Below are 9,963 nucleotides of genomic sequence, written 5' to 3' on the forward strand. Positions count from 1 at the left end.
TCTAGTAGAGTAGCTTAGGAATATTCCTTCATCTCATTTTGAATCAAAATTTCCTTTTCTAGCATCCTTATGAATATAGAACCTACTTCCAAAGATTCTAAAATAACTTACATTCGGTGTGTGTGTTTGTACTAGAGTTCATAGGGTGTTTTGTTTATACCTTTCTTCAATTGAACTTAGTTAAGGGTGTAATAAACTGTACTTATTGCCTCTCTCTAGGATATTTGTGCAGCTCCTTTATCAATCAACAGTGTTTAGGCACAATCAACAATGGATCTATTTATCCTCTCTGCAATGTTATTCTATTGTGGTGTTCTAGGTGCAAATACTTTCCTTCTGATTCCATGATCACACAAAAGTTACTAAATTCATTAGACATGAATTCACCTCCTCTATTAGATCTTAAATGTTTCAGTTGCTTACAAGTTTCTATTTCAACTCTTTCTGTGTACTATTTTTACATGTCAAACACATAAGATTTTAACTTTAGAAACACCACAATTACCATTCTTGCATAATCATCAACAAATAGAAAGAAGTATCTATCACCATAATAACTTTCAACTTTCATAGGAACACAAAGATTAGTATGAACCAACTCCAAGATATTACTATCTAAAAATGCAATTTTCTTGAGAAACTTGACTTAGTCATTTTATTGAGTTGATTTTATTTAAACATAGCATTATCAAGTTTATGCAAGTTCAGTAAACCTCTCACTTTATTCTTCCTCTTAACTTTAACCATATTATCAAAATTCACATGACATAGTCTCTTATTCTACAACCAAAAATATTCAACTTTAGCAAAAAAAACATGTATCTATAGTAGAATCTAGGTAAAATAGGTTACCTCTAGTTTGTTTACCAGTTCCAATCAATTCTCCATTAGCATCAAATATTTTCACCTTTTTGTTTTGAAATTCCAATTAGTGACCTGTGTTATTTAGCTGTGCAACACTCAACAGATTATATTTTAGAACCCAATAAGCATCATCACATCTAATCTTTTCATTCAACATTAGTGAACCTCTTCCTTTCACATGACATGGAACATCATTTCCAATCTTAACAAATCCACAATCATACTCTTCTAATTTATCAAAATTATCAATATCACCAGTCATATGATGAGAACAACATCAATAATCCAAGTATCGTTCTTACCATGTAAGGGATTTTTCTTCTTCATACATTTCCTCCCCTGAATCTTCTTTCACAATAACATGCACAACTTCCTCACTTGTGTTTTCATTATCATATTTTGACTCGTGTGGTCTTCCTCAACTATGTAACATGACTTATTTCCTTGATTTTATTATCTTTATTCCTTCATTATTTGTTCCCCCTCTTGTCATTCCTTCTCTTGTTAGAACATCTAGATCCAATATGACCAACTTAATTACATTAGAAATATATCAATGGTAATTTACTTTTAAACTTTCCCTCTTAGTAGCCTCCTACCCAATAGTGCTTCTAGCTCATCTTGTTCTTTCTAATCTGAATCAAAGTCACTTTCATCTTTGCTACTATATTCTTTTCTTTCATTGAACTTCCAATAGTTATAGATGACTTGAAATCATTTTATACCTTAGCTAAACTATTATCAAAGTTACGAACAACTCAAAAGAAGTCAATCTACTGATCAAGGCATCAGCTCTAAATTTGTGAATAGCTAGAACTCTAATAGTATAAATAGGAAATAAGGTTCTTAGTACTTTACTAATGTAATGCAAGGCATGAGAATCCCCAAAAAAGATGTCCTAGCCCTTGCAAAATAACCACATAGTGGAATATAAATATTTACACAGAGATTTAGATGCACAAAACTTTGATACTAATAATAAAATCATAATATTTTCATTCAACATGCCTGACTATAAGGTCTTCTGGGTTACAACTGAAAATAATGCAATTATAATATTAATTCTACAAGACCTCGCAAGATCTAAAACCTAGCTAGCTAGATCTACAAGCTGATAGAAAACACCAAGAATAATCTAAACTTGTGCTCGCAAGCTACCAAACAACCTCCTTGTTTCCCAAGCTGCAACTACTAGTTCTGCTAACAAACTTCACTCTCTTAACTACTCCTTACTTCCTTCATGCTGGATGAATTATGACTTGACTTCACAAAAACCTATACTTAAACTAAACCAAGCCACAAGTTGACCTAGCAAGATTACATTAAATAAACACTCACATTAAATACCCCCTCAACCCATAAGTCATCTTGGCTATAGATGTTAAATATAGGAAATAATTAAATACTTAGGACATGCCCCAAGTTTACGATGCATAACTAACTCAAAATACCACATAGGAATATGTGCACTTAGACATAGGTCCATGTGCCATCCAATCATCCAAATCCAAGAGTGCACATGCCAACTCCCTTAGATGGAAGCTTGTGGAAATAATCTCCAAAGTCTGCCAATGAATTAGGAAGATGTAGTGCCTACCCCTAGTTTACTTTTCATGTTATTGTCAAATTCTTTTAGACCATCTTTATGGTTATGTGTTATGATTTAGTGGTACTTGGTTACCTGATTTGATTGGATGTTATTTCATACTTAGTTTATATATTGGATGAGCTACTTGATACTCGGTTATTTCATGTGTTCATGGTTATTCTTTTGATGATGATGATGCTTCATATGTTCATATAGTGATTTCAGTTATTTCATGATGATAGTTAGATGGATGATTTATATATGATTTTTTATGGTTACTTACCCCATACTTGTATGTGTATGGTGTACATGTATGTTTTACTTTATGTTTGACATTTCTAATGTGGTTGAGGGAAGGAGTCATAGTCACCTGCTAGTTAGGATTAACACAATGTACCCACCATTTTCTATTTATTTTAGATATATATACATATGTACATGTTTGAATTTTATGCAGATTGTAGGTATTAGGCATCAAATCTCTTGAATTGCCAAGATGAGCACGCCCTATCACAGTATCTCAATGGTAAAGAAGGGAGATAGTTCTCGAGTCCAAATCCTAAACCTAAGCCAATTGTCCTACAATGTAGGACAAGAATATGAGATATTCACCCTTCCAAATTCGTGAAAATGATGTAAATTCAATATTTTAACCCTTAAGTTTGAATATGTACTTTACCTTTTAGATAGGTTTTTTTATTCAGATTTGTGGGTCTGTTGTGATTTTTCATAATAATTAAATCAAATAAAGATATTATTAAATGATTTAATTTAACAAAAAATTTATAAAGAAAATTAAATTTTTAATTATATTTGATTAAATGAGGAAATAAATAAATAAATAAATAAATTTGAAAGATTTAATTAAAGTATCAAATTTGGCATAATTATATTTATTTAATTTAATAATTAATTTAGGAGTTTCCTTTTAATAATGAACTCTTCTCTTTTTTTTTGATTGGTAAAAGGCTGAAACCCTATGTATTATATTTATTAAAATAAAAAATAATATAAAAGTTCAGGTTTTCCATTCAAACAAGCACTGGTAGGAAAGAACGAAGAAGAAAACCTCTAGTCTTGCCCAGGACTAAGTCCTATATTATTACATATGATAAAGGAAGCATAGCCCAACTTACAAAATTATAAGATGGGTATACCCTTTTACATTTTCAAGTTTGATTTTAGAAAGAAACTTCTTTATTGAATTGTAAGCTCTCTTCCATTTCCTTCCAGTGTTTTTTCTTTCAAACTTTTTTGAAATTTCCTTTCTGGTGATTTGAGGCATATATTAAATTGTGATTCTTTCTTGTTCTCTGCAGCTTTAAATAGTTCCATTCTCACCATTTTTGTTAGTATGTTAGTGCAACATTAAAAATAAAATTGTTTTGGATTACTTTGAGTTCAATTTGAATTAAATAATTCTACCTATTGTCTGTCTATGCATATAATCGATTACATATAGCTTTTGGCCATACTCGAAATATCTACAAGACAAAACACATAATTAGAAGTAAAAATGATCTTGCTCAAAATTCTTTTACAAGGATTTAGGATTTCTTTCTATCTTTAACTCTATACATGCTAAAAAGTATAAGATTCATACTATATGCCAAATACTAAGGTCTTAGGAGAATGCACAAAGATCTATCTATAGAAGAAATTAAGATTACATTACAAAAACAAGGAAAAAGTGTTTCATATAGTTTGACGAAAATCCCAAGAAGATCTAATGCAAATGTTGGAAGACCATCACTAAGCCTTCCACCTCATCCTCTATCATATCTATCTCACCTAGGGGGGAAAATAGTTGAATTTCATTTCTTTCTCGACTAGTTTAAAGTTTGGAAGCACAAATTCTAGATTTGATAGGTTGGAAAGATCAATTTCAAGTTCAATGTGATCACCAAAGGCACCCAAATGCTAAAAAAACTATTATAGGTAATGAACTCTAAATATTATTAGTAGTTAATTTAATAAATAAACTTTTAAATGTCTTATAAATTAACAAAAGAAAGAGAGAATAAATTAAACAAACTTTATTTTAATTAAAACACAAAAAGTTTTCACATGAAATTGAAATAACAAAGAAAAGGCTTTGTGTGTTTGTAAAATTGAAACCCTAAAGGAGAAAGCTCTTTATTATGAAATTAGAGCTCATTTCTCCACACATAGGTTTGGAGGAGAGAATTTCAGGAAAGGGTTTCGAGAGACGCGAATTCTTGCAATCTCTAAGAGTTCACTTGGTTAGCATCAGATTGAGGTAGGAACTTTGTTGAAATTATCACAGTGGGTTGCTTCAAATTTTCCCTCTATCTTCTTCGTGTTTGTTTATGGATATTGTTTCAAAAATGGTTTTGGATTGAAACCCTTGTTTTTCTTTTGAAAATCTTTATTCTTCGTTATTAAGATGCCTATGAATGAAAATGTAATTGGAAACCCTCGTGTTGTGAATTTATACTTGAATTAAAACATAGACAGGGTTTTAAAAAAAAAAATCAGATCTCTATTAAATTGGTAATTGATTTGAGAAAATCGATGTTATCGTTATTTAAAGAAAAATAATAAAAAAAGAAATCGCTAGAAAAAAGTTGCATACTCGGCCTGAAATTGAATTGAAAAATTATATTATAATTTTTTAAAACATTTTTTAACAATGTAAATTTTAAAAAAAGAAATATAAAAAAGTATAATTAGGTGGGTGGGGGCCACCACCCCCCATCCCCTTCATTCCTTATCACAGTATGGCTACGATAACAACTAAGGCTACCATGCAATCCCTGATTGCCGTGACAACCAAGATTGCCAAAGCAACTAGGCTACATGTTGGCCTTGGGGCACACAATGACCACCCCTTAGTTAGGGGTTTATTAATGTTTTTAATAAAAGTTATTTTTTCTTTTTTCTTTTTATATATATATATATATATATATATATATATATATATATATATAATAATAATAATAATAAATAAATAAGTTTATATCATATTTATATATATTGTTTATTAAGATAATTTATATTTAACTAAAGTTTTAGTTAATAAATGAACTGCTAATTTAATTAATTAAGTTTTAAATAAAAAATTATTATATTATTTTTATGGTAGTTTAATTATGACTAGATTCTAATTACTATTTAATTCTTGGGTAATTAAATATAGTTAATTTTAAAATATAATTAAATTGGAAAATTTAAATAGTATTTAAATAAGTGCTTTGCATTTTTTATTTTTCTTGGTTTAAGGGAAGTTTTCTAAATGGAAATTTGGAATCCTTATTCAACAGGGATAACTTTGAAACCAAAAACTTAGAAACTTTATTCCAAATCCATTTCATTAGGAGATTACATTGAAAATTTTAATGGTTAAATAATTTCATTGTTTTAGTTACTTGAATGAGATGTTATGTTGTATTTCATGTTGGGGTTTATGTAAACTAGTTTTTGATCAGTTTGGTATGTTTACTATAGGGGGATCTTGTTCTATGATGATGTTATGCATATTATTTGGTCACAATCTTTTATTCCCAACTGTTTTGATGTATTCACATATTTTTGAGATGAGTTTTGATTAGTTATTTGCTAGTGCTTTCCAGTTGCTTGTATAAGGCTGAGGTGAATATTGTGATTTTCTTGGTGTAGCCTATGAGTTTCGATCAATTATTTTTTGGTGCTCTCCAGTTGCTTGTATACGACTGAGGTGAATATTGTGATTTTATGAGTTATACTTTTTATGAACTTAGCATAGGTTATCTGGGCATATGCACCGAGTTGTGGTGCCAAAAAGGTGACAACAAATTTTTTTTCTTCCTATTTTAAACAGCGCACACGCGCTATAGCGCGTACGCGCTTTAAAAAAAAAAAAAAGTATGTATGATGGGCTGCAAACCCGTAGCCCATCATTTTCATTACCATTTTCTTCTACTCCTACAGCGAGCAACGCGTACGCAAGTTGAAGAATCAACATTTGCACCACCATTTGCCAAAATGCCTCCTCGTCGACAAAATCCAAGACCACAAGCGCACCCACGACAACGCCGTAAGTGATATAAACCTAATTTTGCATTGTTTGATATATTTTTCATATTGTTTTGTAAGTTTTTTATATTCTTTTGTAGGGTTTTTACAAATTTCATTTAGATTTGTTTATTTATTTGAATTTCAATTGATTTTTTATCAGGAAATGTTCATAATCAACCAGAAAATCTACAAGAACATCAAAACCCTCAAGAACCCCAAAACCAAAACCCTCCTCAAGAAGAAGAACAAATTCCACAACCCGAACCAATTGCAAGACCTCCACCAGGCACACAAGAAAATCTAAGAAATGAAATAGAGAGAGGCAAAACTGAATTAGAAGGAATCATTGCTCGGTTGAAAGAATCCGGACAAACCAATCCAATGAGGGCTTAATTGGCATCATCCCTCGAATCCATTAACACTCAGATAGCCTCAGTTAGTGGTCAGTTAGATATTTGGCGGGCTAAGAGGGATGAACAAAAAAGATTTTATGCAAATAAATTGTCATATGAAGATGTTAAAAAAAAGGAAATACCAAAAGGTAGTATATGTGCATTATTTAGAAAACCCGGTGAGCAAAATACTGTTAGAGAGGGTACTAAACGATTCCCCATCCATTGGTGCATACATGATGCTATTAGAAATAATTTTTGGGATAGATGGTGGATGGTTTTTGATGCCCCTCCTTGCAAAAATCACGAGGTCCCCATGTATTTTTTGAAGAAATTATATTGTGAGTTTGTCCTTGGGGAGATCCCCAATTATTTTGATATGTTAGACTCCCAGGGTAGAGGTGGGGGGTCATCATTTGAGAGGCCCGGAGCATGTCGTGACCCTAATGTAGTTAGGGCACCCGTGGTCCATCCACAACGTGAGCATGTGATTATTCCTTCAGTTGTGAAGGAACATGTAGAGGCCAGCACTCTAGGGACCATTAATGCTTTGACACAGACCCTCATCCATTCCATGAGCCCATTAGTTGAGGGGGATCCTTCTATACGTTGTGGTCACATGTGCACTTCATGTGGATCCCTATGCACATTTGGCACTCATGTCGGAGATGGTGCAGATGATGAGCTTGTCATCGATCAGTTCCTGAATGAGACATTTGGCATTGACACACAGGTAAATTACTAATTTGATCACATTTCATACGTATAGTGAATGATTAGTTAATTAGGATTTATTGACATTGTTCAAAATTTAGGGTCAAAGTGTTCCTGGGCCTAGCAGTGATCCTCTAGGCCCATTTTTTGTCCCTTCGACGAGTCCTGAGGTATGTATCAATTTAATCATTTTAATTAATACATATATTTATTACGTAATCATATTAAGGATTGACCAAAAAAAATATGCATGTGCATCAGTTCTCCACAGGACCCTCAACCTTTACCACAGATGCAGAGCAGAGACATCATACGAGCTTCACACAGGTACAGTTGTTTCATGTTAATTTAATTCATTTGATTATATTTATTCCATGTTTCATGTTAGATATAACGTGTATTGTATGACGTGCAGCTCATGATGTTGGACACACCTCCTCATCTGCGACAATCTGTTGATAGTGGAGTGGCCGCAGCTGTGGCTAGCTCACAACCACTGACGGAGGTATGAAAGAATTTTCTTCATTTTAGTTGTTGTTTATAATAGTTAATCTCAAAATTTCTAATGTTATTTATAAGTTATTATATTTATTGAATTGTTGTAGTGTCTTGTCACGCCTGATCGTCCACGAGCATTTGAGGTGGACTTACAGAGTGACTATTTGTTGGTGGTAAGAAAATAATTGATTTTGTGAGTACATATATTTGATTTCAACGTATAATAAATATTGATTCATATATACTTTCTTTGTATTAGTTGGACCTGGAGAAGAGCCTCAACAAGAGGTCAAGTGAGTGTGTCAGGAAGGCCCCGTCATCTCCACTGTCTCCCTCCACACGACGGCAGAGGACGTCGAGAGACTTGTTTCCTTCCCCTCGTGGGAAGGAAAAGATGTAGTTGAGATATTTGATACATATATATAGAGACTTGTTTCCTTCCCCATGTATATATATAAGCATCTGAGAGACATATTCGATACACATTTGATGTACATATGACATTCTATATTTGATGTATGACATATTTGATGTATGACATTATTGGTTAATATATGATATGTTTGTTCATATACGACATTATTGGTTATCATAATATATTATGTGTTTGTTAATGTATATGACATTATTGGTTATCATTTTATATTATATGTTTGTTCATGTATGACGTTAAATTATATATGTTCGTGTATGACATTAAATTAGATATGTGCATGTATGAAATTAAATTCAATTGCTAGAGAGTTGCCATTATGTCTACCAACTAGTAGATGTTATTTTTTGCTTTATTAGTATTTCTCAAAAACTGCAAAGGAGCTGTTTCTGGTAGTATCTACTATAGTCCTACTCAAATATGTTTTCAAAAATACTTAGTATGGCAAAGAAATGTCTATGGAAAGCTTGTCAAATAGGATATTAAAGAACTAAATGTGGATAGTCATTAGTACCCATCAGTAAGAACACATACATCTTTCTCAAGCAAGCCATATGACATTAGCAAGTAATTTATAAATTTCCTTTGCAAATAACTAGAAGATGCTATGAATCTTAATACAGAGTTAATCACAAACTCATTATTCCATCCAAGAAGCATATATCACCCTAAGCCAATTAACCGACAGGATAAAAATTAATTCAATTTCAACAAAATTTTGAGTATAACAAGCATCTTAGGGATTCTTACAAGAATTAACACGATGTTCATAAGAGCATTACAAGTTCTTGTAATGCTATTTCACATATTGTAATCATATTCAGTTTTGAATGGCCATTTGTGTTACAAGCATAAATGTTCTTTAAGGTCTTTTAATTCTAGACATGAATTTTATTATGAAGCTTTTTTATGACAACCCACTCAATGCATATATTGTTGTTCCACATTATGCTAATTTGACTTTCATTGGTTGATTTGGGTCTAGACATGACGTTATTCACTACCTTTTTTATATATTATTTTTTTTGTAGTGAGGTTCTGGCCTGAATGAATGTATTAATCATCGAAGTTGTGAACCTTGGTCGAGATCCTTACAAATATATTTTCAAATTGGACCTCAAATAGTTTTCTTAGTCACCCCCTGTACACAGATACTGAAATTGTAGTTAATTACAAAATTAATATTGAATTAACACAAGTTTAATTGAGAAGTATTATGTACCTCAATAGGCTAGATTATTATTGATCGGGAAGCTTTATCTTAGAGCAATTGGTTTCCTAAATCTTTAGCGCAATGACAGTCTTATGGAATGTGGAATTAGGTCTGCTAGCTAAGGAACGTTCTTTAAAATGTAGAGGAAACTCAAGACTCACATGTTTCCAATCAATATAAATGTTTAAATCGCTTCTCTAATTTTTTCTATTTATGATCTTCTTCAAACTTAACTTTCTAAATG

The 9,963-nt window shown here is 31.7% G+C and overlaps 1 long non-coding RNA gene across 1 annotated transcript; it reads left to right on the forward strand.

The window, feature by feature from the left end:
- The first annotated feature begins 7,819 nt into the window (after nucleotides 1-7,819).
- On the forward strand, nucleotides 7,820-8,086 carry LOC149538969 (uncharacterized). Its single transcript, XR_016356525.1, has 2 exons — nucleotides 7,820-7,902; nucleotides 7,991-8,086. It is a non-coding gene; the product is annotated as an uncharacterized LOC149538969 (long non-coding RNA).
- The last annotated feature ends 1,877 nt before the right edge of the window (nucleotides 8,087-9,963 follow it).

This window comes from Cupressus sempervirens, chromosome 9, assembly GCF_028749045.1.
Source record: "Cupressus sempervirens isolate cs-2001-9-10 chromosome 9, ASM2874904v1, whole genome shotgun sequence".
Lineage (NCBI taxonomy): Eukaryota > Viridiplantae > Streptophyta > Pinopsida > Cupressales > Cupressaceae > Cupressus > Cupressus sempervirens.